This window comes from Lathyrus oleraceus, chromosome 2 (assembly GCF_024323335.1).
Source record: "Lathyrus oleraceus cultivar Zhongwan6 chromosome 2, CAAS_Psat_ZW6_1.0, whole genome shotgun sequence".
NCBI classification, from domain to species: Eukaryota; Viridiplantae; Streptophyta; class Magnoliopsida; order Fabales; family Fabaceae; genus Lathyrus; species Lathyrus oleraceus.
In genome coordinates this window covers 281,725,192-281,738,277 of record NC_066580.1, presented here as the reverse complement: position 1 = coordinate 281,738,277, position 13,086 = coordinate 281,725,192, and the positions used below count along the sequence as shown (strand labels likewise).

At 38.3% G+C, this 13,086-nt stretch overlaps 1 non-coding gene across 1 annotated transcript; it reads right to left on the bottom strand.

Moving 5' to 3' along the window:
- Positions 1-9,203: 9,203 nt before the first annotated feature.
- LOC127125069 (small nucleolar RNA R71) lies at positions 9,204-9,310 on the bottom strand. Its single transcript, XR_007804533.1, has one exon. It is a non-coding gene; the product is annotated as a small nucleolar RNA R71 (small nucleolar RNA).
- Between the last annotated feature and the right edge of the window lie 3,776 nt (positions 9,311-13,086).

The window sequence follows — 13,086 nt, the reverse complement described above, 5'->3', positions numbered from 1 at the left end:
CTTGCTTAAACAAATGGCAGCAGTATTGTCACTGAAGATAGGAATGTTACTCTCAAAGATTTGAAGATCCTCTAATTGATTCTTCATCCAGAGCATCTGGGTAGTGCACAGTGATGCTGAAATGTATTCCGCTTCTACAATAGACAAGGCTATGGTTGATTGTCTTTTGCTGGCCTAGGATATCAGATTCTTTCTCAAGAGCTGACAATTTCCAGATGAACTTTTCGTTCCATTCTGTCTCCTGCGTAGTCTGCATCACAAAAACCAGATAGTCTATACTCTGATGTTTTCTCATACATCAGGCCCAAGTTAGGAGTTTTTTTCAGATATCTGAGAATTCTCTTAACTGCTGTTAAATGAGATTCTCTGGGATCTGATTGGAATCTGGCACAGAGACAAACACTAAATAGAACATCAAGACGTGTACCAGTCAGATAGAGAAGAGAGCCTATCATACCACGATAGAGCTTCTGATAAACCTTTTGACTAACTTCTTCTTTTTCAAGAATGCAAGTTGGATGCTTGGGTGTCTTAGTAGATTTGCATTCAGCCATTTTAAATTTCTTCAGAATTTCTTTTATGTATTTACTTTGATGAACGTATGTGGCTTCTGAAGCTTGATTAATCTGAATTCCTAGAAAGAACTTTAGTTCTTGCATTAAGCTCATTTCAAATTCTGCCTGCATTAACTCAGAGAATTCTTGACACATAGAGGCGTTAGCTGACCAAAAATGATATCATCAACATATATCTGGCATATCATGAGATCATTATTAATGTTTTTACAAAAGAGTGTAGAGTTAACTTTCCCTCTGATAAAATCATGTTCCAGAAGAAAATGACTTAATCTTTCATACCAAGCTCTGGGAGCTTGTTTTAGTCCATATAAAGATTTTTTAAGTTTAAAAACATGTTCTGGACAATTTGAATTTTCAAAACCTGGGGGTTGGTTAGCATACACTTCTTCTGATATATAACCATTAAGGAATGCGCTCTTGACATCCATTTGATACAGTTTGATAGAATGATTTACAGCGAATGAGACAAGTAAGCGAATAGATTCTAACCTGGCGAGTGGGGCAAAGGTTTCATTGTAGTCAATGCCTTCTTGTTGACTGTAACCTTGAGCCACCAGCCGAGCTTTGTTTCTGACAACTTCTCCTTTCTCATTCAGCTTGTTTCTGAACACCCATATGGTTCTGATAATGTGAGTGCCTTTAGGTTTAGGAACAAGATCCCAGACATCATTCTTTGTGAATTGATCTAGCTCTTCTTGCATGGCTAGAATCCAGTCGCTATCTTGAAGTGCCTCATCATAGGAAGTAGGCTCGATCAGAGATACTAGTCCCAGAGGAGTTTCTTCAGGTGCCTTGAAGGTGGACCTAGTTCGGATAGGTTCATCCTTGTTTCCCATAATCAGCTCTTCAGATATGTTAAGGCGACTTTTATCTTTCTTTGGCATAGCTGGGGATTTAGTTCCTTCTGAAGTTTGAGAGGCAGCTGCTTTAGGTGCTTTGATCTTTTCGTCAGAACCTGCAAGAGTAATCTCCAGATCTGCAAGTTTCTCAACTAGCTTTGACTTTTCAGGGTCAAGCTTATCATCAAATCTGACATGAATTGATTCTTCCATAATTTTGGTTTCTGTATTGTATACTCTGTAGCCTTTAGAGCGTTCTGAGTATCCTAACATAATACCTTTTTGTGCTTTAGAATCAAACTTGTTCAGATGTTCTTTAGTATTTAGAATAAAACAGGAACATCCAAAAGGATGAAAATAAGAAATGTTGGGTTTTCTTCCTTTACACAGTTCATAGGGAGTCTTCTCCAGAATAGGTCTTATGGAGATTATATTCTGAATATAACATGTTGTATTTACAACTTTAGCCCAAAAGTGTTTAGCCACATTTGTTTCATTGATCATGGTTCTGGCCATCTCTTGGAGTGTCCTATTCTTCCTTTCTACAACTCCATTTTGTTGTGGAGTTAGGGCAGGAGAAATCATGGGATATTCCATTAGAGTCAAATAGTTCCTCAAAAAACTTATTTTCAAATTCTCCACCATGATCACTTCTGACTCTGATGATTTTAGAGTCAAATTCGTTTTGCACTTTAGAACAAAAGCTAGTGAATACAGAGTGAGACTTACTCTTGTGCTTTAAGAATTTTACCCATGTCCAGTGACTAAAGTCATCAACAATGACTAGTCCATATTTCTTTCCATTGACTGATGTTGTTTTCACAGGACCAAATAAATCAATGTGAAGGAGTTCCAGAGGCTTAGAGGTAGAAACAATATTTTTCTTTTTAAAAGATGATTTTGAAAATTTTCCTTTCTGACATGCTTCACATAGAGCATCTGAAGAAAACTTCAGCTTAGGTAGACCTCTGAGTAACTCGAGTTTATTTAGCTGAGATAACTTTCTCATGTTAATGTGGCCCAAGCGTCTATGCCATACCCATTGCTCTTCGTGAACAGACATCAAACATTTTACATTTTGTTCTTTTAAATCCAAAAGATTTATTTTATAAATATTGTTTTTCCTCTTTCCAGTGAATAGGACAGATGCATTGTTTTAATTTATGGCTTTACATGTTTTTTGATTGAAGATTACATCATATCCGTTATCACTTAATTTACTTATTGATAACAGATTATGCATTAATCCTTCGACATATAAAACATCAGATATAGAGGGAAGAGTACCATTACCAATAGTTCCGGAGCCTCTGATCCTTCCTTTCTGATCTCCTCTGAAACCTACGAATCCAGCGTCTTTAAGTTCCAGGTTTTGGAACATACACTTTCTTCCCGTCATGTGTCGCGAGCATCCAGAGTCCAGGTACCATGACTGGTGTTTTAACTCTATTGCATAAGATATCTACAACATATACAATCTTATCCTTTAGTACCCAGAATCGTTTGGGTCCTTTATGATTAGTTTTCCCATAGTTTCTTAACACTTTGGGTTTGCTAGCATTATTAAATCGTTGTGCTTGTGTATGTGTATAGTGATATGAAAATGGAGAATTAGGTTGGTCATTAGTAGAAGTTTTATCTTCACTAGGATCATACCTAATTCCTCTTCTATTGTTCTGACTGACCCCATAAATCATGGATGCCATTCTGCTCTTCTCTATCCCATTTTTCAGAAACTTTTGAAAAGATTTTTCATATTTATAAATTATTGTGTTTGAAGTTTGTGGACCTTGAGATAACACTTCTTCAAGTTGTGAGCAATTTTTCTTTGTTGAGTCTCTTTCTAATATCAAGGTTCTGTTTTCATCTTTCAGTTCTAAAATTGTTATCTCAAGTTTGCCACATTCTTCTAGTGTTTCTTCAAGAACACCCTTTTATAGCTTTAAATTTTTGTTTGAGTTTCTGATATGAGTTTAGAGTTTCAGACAAGCATGATTCTAGGTCAGATCGAGAATGTTCAGAAAATACCTCTTCATATTCGGATTCTTCGTCTGAAGTATTCTTGGAGGTGGTAGCCATGAGTGCCACATTTTCCTGTTCATCAGAGTCTGATTTTGATGATTCAAATTCATTGTCGTCCCAGGTAGCCATAAGTCCCTTTTTGGTTCTGAAAGAATTTTTCTTGAAGTTCTCTTTTCTGGAGCTGTCTTTCTTCAACTTGGGACATTCGTTCCTGTAATGACCTGTTTCCTTACATTCATAACACGTAACATCTTTGTTAGATTTACCTTTTGATGTTGATTCTGATCGATCTCCTTTGGATCTTGGCTTTCTGAAGTTATTATTCCTTTTTCTCTAGAGTTGTTTTACTCTTCTGGTCAGAAGGGATAATTCTTCCTCATCGTCAGAATCTTCCTTTTCAGAGTCATCAACGTCTTCTTCTTCGGCCTGGAAGGCTTTGTTTCTGTTAGACTTGCGCCTTTCAGATCTGGACTTTAGTGCTACAGACTTGACCTTCTTCTAAGGCTCGTCTTCCTCCAGTTCTATCTCATGACTTCTGAGTGAACTAACAAGTTCTTCAAGGTTGATGTTGTTCAGATCCTTTGATAGCTTTAAGGCTGTGGCCATGGGTCTCCACTTCTTTGGCAAGCTTCTGACTATCTTTTTGACATGGTCCGCAGTTGTGTATCCTTTGTCTAGAAGTTTGAGACCTGCAATTAGAGTTTGGAATCTAGAAAACATTACCTCTACAGCTTCATCATCCTCCATTTTGAAGGCTTCATATTTCTGGATTAGAGCCAGAGCCTTTGTTTCTTTGACTTGAGAGTTTCCTTCATGAGTCATCCTCAGGGAGTCAAGTATTTCTTTAGTTGTTTCCTTGTTGGTGATTTTTTCATACTCATTGTAGGATATGGCATTGAGAAGTATCGTTCTGGCTTTGTGATGATTCTTGAATTCGCGCTTCTAATCATCTGCCATTTTGCTTCTGGGGATGGCAACTCTAGCATCTGTTACAGGAGGTATGTATCCAACTGTGACAATTCTATCTTTCCAGTAATCGAATTTCTCTCCATCAAAGACTGGAGGCTTAACGTTGTAACTATCTCTTTCATTGGTGTTGGCCATAGTTTTTCTCGTTTTGGATCTCTCTACACTGTTAAGTGTTTGATTAGAAAATCAATAACAGAGTCGTAGCTCCGATACCAATTGAAGGTGAGAAAAACAAGAAAGGGGGGTTTGAATTGTTTTAGAATTTAAAAGCTTTTTCAAAAGTACGAACACACATAATTTTATACTGGTTCGCTTATAAAACAAAGTTACTCCAGTCCACCCGGCCAAGGTGATTTTGCCTTCAAAAAGGACTTAATCCACTAATCTTGAAAGATTAATACAACCAAATGTCTAAGAGAATGATCTCTTAGTCCTCTCAAGTATACAGACTACTCAGAGTCACTTGAGGAACAAAAGCAATTTAGCAAAATAAATTTGTAATAGAAAGTGCTTCTAAGAGTAAGCAAGTATTACAGCAGAATATTTGAGCAAGAGTTTTCACGTATGAGCAACAACTCGTGAAAGATTGAGAGAGAATATGAATGACTTTTTTGTGCGTTGTTGTTTCTCTCAATGAGGTAGGATGTCCTTTATATAGTAGTGAGAAGGACCGTTGGAGTGATGACAGAATATTGGTCTTTGATGAGAATTCAACGTCATTACTTCTGTGTTTTTTGCCATAACCATGTTGTCTCCCTGAATAACTTCTTTCTAAAAATACTTCATTTCCATATTGAGAAATTCTTTCCGTTACTCTTTCTGGATTTAGTGAATCTTCATCAGAGTCTTCGCTGTCTCGGAGTCATACATCAGAAGTTAGATCAGAGCTTCTCAGAGTACTAGTCTTCTAGATCATCAGAACTAAGACCAGTGGATGTTTAGAGCTTCTGGTTCTTTTTACTGTCTTGCTTAGCTCAAATTCAGAACTTCTTGGACGCACTTCTTCCTCAGATGCGTCTGATCTTCTAGCACTTTGTATCTGATCAAAGTTTGTATCTGATAAAATGATTAGAGTCCTTTGTTGCTGTTCAGAGTCCTGCACACTTAGAAAAATTTCGTTAGGGTGCCATTTTTGGTTTCATCCTTTCTTATCATCAAAATCCTGGAATTCTGTTGTAGAACTAATTTTGTTCTTACAAACGACATATAATCTGATTCTTGATAAACCTTACAACAACTTGCTTGGTAACATTTGCATACGATGCCGCTTCAACCCACTTTGTGAAGTAGTTAACAACCACTAGAATGAAACGATATCCATTTGATGCTTTGGGCTCAATCATGCTGATTATATCAATTCCCCACACGGAGAAGGGCCATGGAGAGGAAATGGCATTCAACAGTGTCGGAGGAACATGAATTTTATCTGCATAAATTTGACACTTGTGGCATTTCTCCACGAACTTGCAACAGTCAGATTCCATTGTCAGCCAATAGAAACCTACTCTCAACATCTTATTTGCCATAGCATGTCCATTGGAATGAGTACCAAAGGAACCTTCATGGACTTCATTCATCAATAAGTCTGCTTTGTGTCTATCCACGCATCTGAACAAAACCATATCGAAGTTTCTCTTGTAAAGCACATCACCATTCAGGTAGAAGTTGTCAGCTAGTCTTCTCAAAGTCCTTTTATATTTCAAAGATGCCCCATGCGGGTAAATTTGACTTTGAAGGAAACACTTGATATCGAAATACCATGGCCTTTCATCTTTAACTTCTTCAATGGAGAACACATGAGTTGGCCTATCAAGATGCATGATAGTCAAATTGGGAACTTCATTCCAAAATTTTACCACGATCATTGAAGCCAGCGTTGGCCTTTCATCTTTAACTTATTCAATGGAGAACACATGAGTTGGCCTATCAAGACGCATCATAGTCAAATTGGGAACTTCATTCCAAAATTTTACCACGATCATTGAAGCCAACCAAAGCAAGAGCATCTGCCATCCGGTTTCCATCTCGAGGGATATGATGAAACTCAACCTTTGTAAAGAAAGTTGAAATCCTCCTCGCATAGTCTTTATATGGATCAAACCGGGTTGATTCGTCTCTCACTCACCTTTGATCTTATTCACAACCAAAGTTGAATCTCCATAGACGTCAAGATACTTGATTATGAGATCAATGGCATCTTCAAGCCCTATAATGCAAGCTTCATACTCAGCCATATTGTTTGTACACTTGAAAGTCAATCTAGCGGTAAAAGGAAAATGAGTGCCTTGAGGAGTAATAATCACTACCCCAATGCCATTACCGTAAGAATTAACAGCTTCATCAAATACATGAGGAAAATCATAATGCACTGAATGGAAATCTTCAATCGGTTAGTGAGTGATCAGTCACCATTTTCACTATATTTTTGTTGCTTATCCTACAAGAAACCAAGAATTTTGAGACACTGTGTACGTGATAACACTGAAATTCACTGTATTTTCGACTCCGATTTCACATGCATTTTAGTAGTTTTATTGTCATTTTATTGTGTTATTACTATATTTCTCTTTGTTTTCAAGTTTTTACTTTAATCGGATCCCCGATCGAGAAAAGGAGTGAAAAAGAGCTAAAAACCCTAAAATTCAGCATTTTGTACTTGTGGCTCCCACTATGGCTGGCGCCGTAGACCCTGCCATGACGTGTCCCAGCTCAACTTCCCTCAACTGCCACGTTCCCCACTACTTCCACTAAGGCGCCTCAGATTGGCCTTGTGGCGGGCGCCATGGCCTTGTGGCGGGCGCCACAAGAGGAAAAGGTTTCCGTCCCATTTTCATGTTGAAGGGCATCCTTGTCATTTCCATCATTTTACTCTCCTATAAATAGAGACTCGAAATCACTTATTCAATCACCCAAACTTAGAGCAGAGGAAGATCCAAACTTAGAACAGAGGCAAACTCAGAGCAACTTTGTTTCACTTAGGCATATATTCAGTATTTTAAAGTGGTAATCGCTTTGCATTGGGGTGTTACCACAATTGTGTAATCGAGTCTGTGATCGAGTCTGTAATCGAGTTTGGAGCACTTTGGAAGGAAGTTAATCCTGCCGCCATTTTCATTTCCGCTTTGCATTTTATTCAACCCTCCGATTGGAGTAGGTTTTTATTACTTTGCCTTTATCTATTTTATTTCTCGCACTCGCTTTATCTATTTTATTTCTCGCACTCGCTTTACTTTATTTATTTCTCGCACTCGCTTTACTGTATTTATTTTTCGCACTCGCTTTACTTTATTTATTCCTCGCACTCGCTTTACTTTTATTTATTTTCCGCACTCGCACTACTTTTGTTTTTTCCCGCACTCGCACTACTTTTATTTTTTTCCGCACTCGCACTACTTTTATTTACTTTCCGCACTCGCACTACTTTTATTTAAATTAAGGCACTTTTACTTTACCATGTCTAAATAAATCTATAAGGTTAGAATGTAAGGATCGTAATTGAACCGATAATCCAAATAATTGTTCGTAGAAACACTTAAGGGCTATTTTAACTTTCAACTTAAGTTTTCCCACACTTAATTTCCGTTGGGTAAGATCGAAAGTCGTCCAACGTCTTTTTAAACTTAATTGTTTTTAACTATTTCAAAAACAGCGAAAGCGCTTTGTTTAGTTCATTAGGAGTTTTTAACTTAAGAAGAAAAGAGATTTTAAAACTATTTTCGGACGCGTTTTTAAGTTTAGAGTCTACTTCGTGAGAACCTCTTTTGGTTAGGAAATCCAGGTTAAAATATTTTTCAACTTAGTCAAGATACTATATTTCTTAAAAATAGGTTTACTACTCTAACGCAATGCGCGCCTTTTTATAAGTGACAATAAGAGGGTTTGATTAGGGAGTACAACTCGGTTCTGAATACGCGAAAGTGACAGTTCCTGTTAAATTAGTTCTTTTCAAAGTAGGAAACACTGCCCATAAGTAGCTCTATTAGCAAGTACTTGGATTATTAATTGACTATGTGAATTACATTCGACCCTGTCTTTATTTATTGAACTTTATTCAATAATTTACTTTACATTGCACACTCTAAAAACACCTATTTTGATTTCCTTTGATAAACACCATAACAATAGATAACGATAGATTGACACTTGGTCTCTGTGGATTCGACGATGTTTTATATTACTCTGACGCGTTCGTATACTTGCGAAAAGCATGCATCAAGTTTTTCGCGCTGTTGCCGGGGACCAATTTCGTCAAATTTCATTTCCCTGTTGTTATATCGTTTAGACTTAGGCTATTTCCCGCCGGTTAATGCGAAGAACTCGCAGCACCGGAAGTTTAAGCTTAGTATACCCTCTGCCGGAACCTGAACGTTACGCTCGCGCACATTTATTCTTTCATAGGATTAAGAGAGCTATGGCCGAAGATCAAAACCAAAGACCTCTTAAGGACTTCGCTCAACCATCCAATGAAGAACCTAGTTCTAGTATAGTAAACCCAACCATCCCAGCTAATAATTTCGAACTTAAACCATCCTTGTTGCAACTAGTGCAACAAAGACAATTCGCAGGTCTCGCTACTGAGAACCCGAACCAACATTTAAAAATCTTTCTTCAATTAGCAGACACTTTTAAAACCAATGGAGCTTCTCCTGAGGCAATACGTTTAAGATTATTCCCTTTTTCCCTCAGAGATAAAGCCCTATCATGGTTAGATTCCCTTCCACCCAATTCCATTACGACTTGGGATAACCTTAGAACAGTATTCCTTGCTAGATACTTTCCCCCAAGTAAGACCGTCGTTCTTCGAAACCATATAACTAGATTTACCCAAAACCAAGGAGAATCGTTGTTCGAAGCTTGGGAGAGATATAAAGAGTTGTTACGAGCATGCCCACATCATGGTTTAGAAAATTGGTTAATCATTCAAACCTTCTATAATGGACTTCATTATAACACTAAGATGACCATCGACGCTGCCGCAGGCGGTGCTCTAATGAAAAAACCTTACCCTGAAGCTAGTGCCCTCATTGAAGATATCGCTCAAAAGCATCAATCATGGGGAGTCGAACGAGCGACAGTCGAGAAGAAGGAAGCCCAAGGAGGAGTGCATGAACTAAGCTCTATAGACATGATGCAAGCTAAAATGGACGCATTAGCCCTTAAGGTCGAGCATATGTGCATAAACCCGAATACTGTAGCCGCAGTCTCGTTGGATTGTGAGATATGTGGAACCAAAGGACACCAATCTGTAGAATATAGTCTATTAAACGAAACCCACTCTGAGCAAGTGAACTACACCCAAGGGAACCCATACTCGAATACCTATAACCCTGGATGGAGGAATCACCTGAACTTCTCCTATAAGAACAATAACCCTATCCAAAATAATGTACCTCCGAGACCTAGTTATCAAGCCCCAAGATCAAATCAACCTATGCAACCTGTGCCACCAAAGTCGAGCCTTGAGAAAATTATGGAAAATTTTATCACTGCTCAAACCCAACAAAACAAGGAGTTCATGAATCAAAACATTCATGTTAACAAATTAATTACTCGGTTAGGAACCAAGGTTGACCAAATAGTTACTCATACCAAGATGCTTGAAACCCAGATCTCTCAGGTAGCTTTAAACCAAGCCCCTAAGACCACACCTGGAGGACAATTCCCTGGACAACCTCAACAGAATCCGAGAGGGCAAGCCAATGCCATTACCCTACGAAGTGGGAACGCTTATGATGAGCCACCAAACCCTAGATTGAGTGAACCCAAAACTTCTAAGGAACATACCAAACCCACAGACGAAGTAAAGGAACCAGAGAAACCTCAAAACCAGGAGGGTCGAGATAAAGGAGAAGCACCTAAAGATAAAACTTATGTACCACCCCCGCCATATAAACCACCTATACCATATCCGCAGAGACTCAAACAAACCCAGATCAATAACCAGTATTAAAAGTTTATTAAAGTTATAGAAAAACTTCGTGTAGAAATCCCTTTCATAGAAGCCATCACCCAAATTCCTTCTTATGCAAAGTTTCTCAAAGACATCCTTACCAACAAACGTAGACTTGATGATCCGAAGCCTTTGGAATGTAACGCTATTTCCGAGGACAAATTAGCAAAGAAAGATAAAGATCCTGGAAATTTCTCCATTCCGTGCCTTTTGGGTAATCATGTCATCGAAAAAGCTTTTCTAGACTTAGGAGCTAGTGTGAGCCTAATGCCTTTAGCAGTTTGTGAGAGGTTAAACTTAGGAGAATTACAACCTACTAAGATGTCACTTCAGGTAGCCGATAGATCTGTCAAGTATCCGATAGGCATTTTAGAAGATGTCCCTGTTAGGATAGGTCAGTTATTTATCCCTACTGATTTTATTGTCATGGACATCAAAGAGGACAATGATATACCAATCCTTCTAGGTAGACCATTCTTATCGACTGCAGGAGCCATAATAGATGTCAAGAAAGGAAAGTTGACATTTGAGGTAGGTGATGAGAAAATAGAATTTATACTTTCGAAATTTCTTATGGCACCTGTGATGGGAGACGCGTGTTATGCCTTAGATATCATTGATGAATGTGTTAGAGAATTAGAACAAGAAGAAATTATAAAAACCATTAAGTTACCATCAACCCTCATAATGGAAGATGATGACTTTAAGAAACCCTACATCGATGATAACCTATACGAATGTTTATCCCTTACCCCAGATCCTATGACATGCCCTAAGAAACCAACCTTAGAACTTAAGGAACTGCCAAAGAACCTGAGATATGAGTTCCTCGATGAAAAGATGAATCGTCCAGTCATAGTCAGTGCTACCTTGAGCCAAGAGGAAACAAACCAACTTTTAGACGTTTTACGAAGATATCCCTCAGCCTTAGGATATAATATCTCTGACCTGAAAGGTATAATCCCATCCGTGTGCATGCACCGGATTTCGCTCGAAGAAGATTCAAAGCCCTCCAGGGAACATCAGAGAAGGATAAACCCTATAATGAGTGATGTTGTTAAAAAGGAAGTTCTTAAGTTACTTGAGGCAGGTATAATCTATCAGATCTTGGATAGTAAGTGGGTGAGCCTTGTGCATGTAGTACCTAAAAAGGGAGGCATTATAGTCGTGCAAAACAATAAAGGCGAACATGTAGCAAAACGATTAGAAGGAGGATGGCGGATGTGTATAGATTATAGAAAATTAAATAAAGCAACCAGGAAGGATCATTTTCCCTTACCATTTATAGACCAGATGTTGGAGCGTCTGGCCAGACACTCTTACTTCTGCTATCTAGATGGATACTCTGGATTCTTCCAAATACCTATCCACCCCGAAGATCAAGAAAAAACTACCTTTACATGCCCTTATGGAACTTTTTCCTACAGACGAATGCCATTCGGCCTCTGTAATGCCCCAGCCACTTTCCAACGCTGCATGATGTCAACCTTTGCAGATTACCTAGATGGTATCATGGAAGTGTTTATGGATGATTTCTCGGTTTGTGGATTTGATTTCCACAATTTCCTTGCTAACCTTGAGAGAATCCTGGAGAGATGCGTGGAGGTGAACATCGTGCTAAACTGGGAAAAGTGTCATCTCATGGTTACCGAAGGAATAGTTTTAGGACATATAGTTTCCTAAAAAGGTATAGAGGTAGATAGAGCTAAAATAGAAGTTATAGAAAACCTAAAACCCCCTAAAACTATCAGAGAAGTCCGAAGCTTTCTTGGACACACTAGATTCTATTGGGGTTTTATCAAGGACTTCTCTAAAATAACTAAACCTTTAACTGGACTTTTAATGAAAGATGCTGAATTCATTTTTGATGAAAAATGTAATGACGCATTTAATCGTTTAAAACAAGCATTAGTATCTGCACCCATTATGAAACCGCCTGATTGGTCAGAACCTTTTGAGATAATGTGTGATGCTAGTGATTATGCAGTTGGAGCCGTTAGGACAAAGGAAAGATAAAAAATTACATGCAATATATTATGCCAGTAGAACCCTAGACGTTGCCCAACTTAACTACGCAACAACTGAAAAAGAATTACTCGTTGTAGTTTTCGCTATAGACAAATTTAGATCTTATCTAGTAGGAGAAAAAATTATAGTTTATACTAATCATGCTGCCATTCGTTACCTATTAAGTAAAAAAGATGCCAAGCCCAGGTTACTCCGATGGATTCTATAACTACAAGAGTTTGATTTAGATATAAGAGATAAAACAGGCACTGAAAATGTAGTAGTCGATCACCTTTCTAGGCTAGAACATCTAAAACCAGAAATAGTACCCATAAATGATGATTTCGCCTATGATAGACTGATAGCTAGAGTAGAAACCATTGAAGATAATAACCTAGACCCTGATGAGCACCCCTAAAATTCCTTAGCAATAAGTAACATACCATGGTATGCAGACTTTGTTAATTACCTAGCTGCTGATATAGTACCCCCTGATCTTGACTACCACCGCAAGAAGAAATTCTTCCACGATGTGAGAAACTTCTATTGGGACGAACCGCTCCTTTTCAAAAGGGGTAAAGATGGCATTTTTCGCCGTTGCATTCCGGAAGAAGATGTAAATAGTATTATCGAGCATTGTCATTTTGCACCCTATGGAGGACATGCGAGCACCTCTAAGACATACGCCAAGATTCTTCAAGCTGGCCTATTCTGGCCTAGC